The 2693-nt window shown below is 42.3% G+C and overlaps 1 pseudogene; it reads right to left on the bottom strand.

The window, feature by feature from the left end:
* Nucleotides 1-1069: 1069 nt before the first annotated feature.
* On the bottom strand, nt 1070-1652 carry LOC129079901 (60S ribosomal protein L9-like; annotated as a pseudogene).
* Between the last annotated feature and the right edge of the window lie 1041 nt (nt 1653-2693).

The raw sequence follows: 2693 nt of genomic DNA, 5'->3' as shown, positions 1-2693 counted from the left end.
ATTCCTGTGAGGTTGCGGCAGTTTGTTGCATGCTCCTTTTGTGTGGGACCTGGGTGTGTCTAATGTCATGGTAGTTGCATCCCAGGGACTGACTCAAGCTGTGAGAATCCAAAAGCAGTCAGTATAGGGGAGGATCAGGCAACTGAGAGAGGATAAAGAGTTCTCTCCGGCTCTGTGCTCAGCAGCTCCCCCACTTATTGGAATAATCTTTGCCAAGGTGCTTAAATCACTATGACTTGGTTCTCTTATCTGTATTTATCTCTTCAGGTTCTCCTAAGGATTAGAGGAGATCACACATCTAAAGTGCTTAGAGCTAAGAAAGCAGTTAGTAAAAAATTATCGTAGATGTTAGGAAGAGACAAGTGGAAATTTATAAAGTTTCAGTGAAGCATGGCATAGGCTTTGGAGGAACTCTGACTGGTTCCAATCTGAGCTCCACTACTGTCTGCCTCATTTTCTCATCTGTAACATGGGTAGAACCATAACTTCCTTTTCCGTGCTTATTACATATCTTTGTTATGAAAGATAAATACGTTAATATTACATAAAGCATTTAGAATATTTCTTGAAATGTGACCAAATACTATATTAATACTTATCAAGTAGATAAATAGAGGGGTTAGTAGTGAAACAAGAACAGAAGACAAAGCCAGAATGGAAGAAAAAAAATCAGTTGACCCTGGACCAGAAAGGGGCATAAAGAACAAGAGAAGTGACTTGACCACGTAGCTCAGTTGGTTAGAGCTTTGCCCCAGTAATCCAAGGTTATGGGTTCAATCCCTGGTCTGGGTATATACAAGAATCAACCAATGAATGCATAAACAAGTCGATGTTTCTCTCTTGCTTGCTCTCTCTCCCTTTCTCTCTAATATCAATTTAAAAAAACAAAACAAAAGAACTAATGATATAAGAACTTCCAAGACAATTGCCCTAAGTGGAGCTGAAATATTCATATTCAAGACCCTTTTTTTCTTTTTCAACAAGTGGCCTTTACTGCATCTTTAAAATACCGCAAAAATGTCTGAGGAATCATCCAGCATCTTGTTGTTTCTGAACAACTTAGATTTTATTAATCAGGCTGCTGAACTGTACCTTTTCCAGAAACATAGATACCATCAAAAATTTTCTGATATCCTTGTTTTTAACTGTTGTGGCTTGCTGAATCAAAGCACCTGAACTTGATACAAATTCAATGTCATTTTTTTCAAGAAGAAACTCAACTTTCTGGGCTTGGGATACTGACCTTATCTGAACCCTATGGGTGAATTTTTTTCCCCAAGAAGTTCCTGATTTCAACAAGAGAACCATTCTCCTGAATTACAACATTGATGGGGAAGTGAGCATACACAGACTTCATCTTGCAACGGAAGCCCATTGTAACACTCTTGATCATGTTCTGTGCATGATTGCAGGTAGTGCCAATGGTAGCCAATTCCTTTGTATTTCCCCACCATTTTTCAACCTGGAGCCTCTTCTTCTTTCCAAGGAAAATAAGTTCTACATTGATGTGATTGAAGTCCTTCTGCAGGGTGCCTCTGGGGCCCTTCCCAAAAACTATGTCCCTTCCAAGTGATGTTGACATATGCTGGAATGCTGACAGTCTGATTGCTGGTAATGACCTTCATCCTTGAAGGAGATGCACCAAAACAAACAAACAAACAAAAAACCCAACTTTTTTTTTTTTTAATTAGCAGCAGTCAGTGAAGTCTGAGGGTATGTTTAGCCTTGGGTGGGTGGGGGATCTGGGTGGACACAGTTCTTCCAACTAACTAATGGACCCCAGGAGAGTGGCATAGTATCCCTGCAACAGCAGAGCCTGCTTCTTTAGTTCCCGGGCCTGGTACCTGAGAAAAGTGACTCTAAACCTTTTCAAGGAGTTGGGCAGGGAGGGTGGCGGGTTCAGAGGGGCTGGGGAATGCGCTTGCTCAGGGAAAGCCTGCTCCTCAAGGAAGGGCCAAGACCATTTCCAAGGCCACCTATGAGCTGATAGAGAACTGTGGCTACTTCTGCTTCTTCTGCTGTCTGACTTTGGTGCACAAGAAGGACGTAAAATATTCAAATTCCAGTGATAGAGCCAACTGTGCAAATTCCTGACAGGCAAATTGAGGCCCATTATCTGTAATTACAGTTGCCTGAATTCCATACCAGAGAGACCCTGTTTTCCAGCCATCAGTAATCGCAGCTGCTGCTCTGGGGCCAAATGTATCCAGGGCAAGTCCCAAGAATGGAGATGAGCAGCCCTAGCAGGGTATTCCTGGCAGCCACTGTCAAGAAACCCAGATCTTCTCTACTTACAACCTTCAAATGGCTCCTGTAGCTCTCAGGATAAACGCTTTAGTTAGGACTGTCAGCACCTGGTCCATCTCTCTCTCTCGAACTTCTTCTCCCCTCCTTCACTTAAGCCATTCTGAATTATTTGTTTCTCGTGAACGACCTGGGAAGACTTCAGTGTATCTGTAATCCCTTCTTGTCCAAATATTCACTCACTCACTGAACCAATATTCACTGAGCTCCTACCATGTGTCAGGCCCTGTGTGGGCAATGGGGGTACCGTAATGAATAAAACAGACCCCAAAACCTCTGCTTTTATGACCTACTTCTCATGTATGGGAGACAGGTAATGAACAAAACAAATGAGCAGAATAACTAGTGTATCATATGGTGACAAGTGAAAAATTTGCAGGGGAGAGAGA

Source organism: Pteronotus mesoamericanus, unplaced genomic scaffold (assembly GCF_021234165.1).
Source record: "Pteronotus mesoamericanus isolate MK-2021 breed Mesoamerican mustached bat unplaced genomic scaffold, CSHL_Meso_final contig_1205, whole genome shotgun sequence".
In the NCBI taxonomy this organism is placed as follows: Eukaryota; Metazoa; Chordata; class Mammalia; order Chiroptera; family Mormoopidae; genus Pteronotus; species Pteronotus mesoamericanus.
Note: the sequence above shows the minus strand (reverse complement) of the source record. Positions and strands in the feature narration are given on the sequence as shown.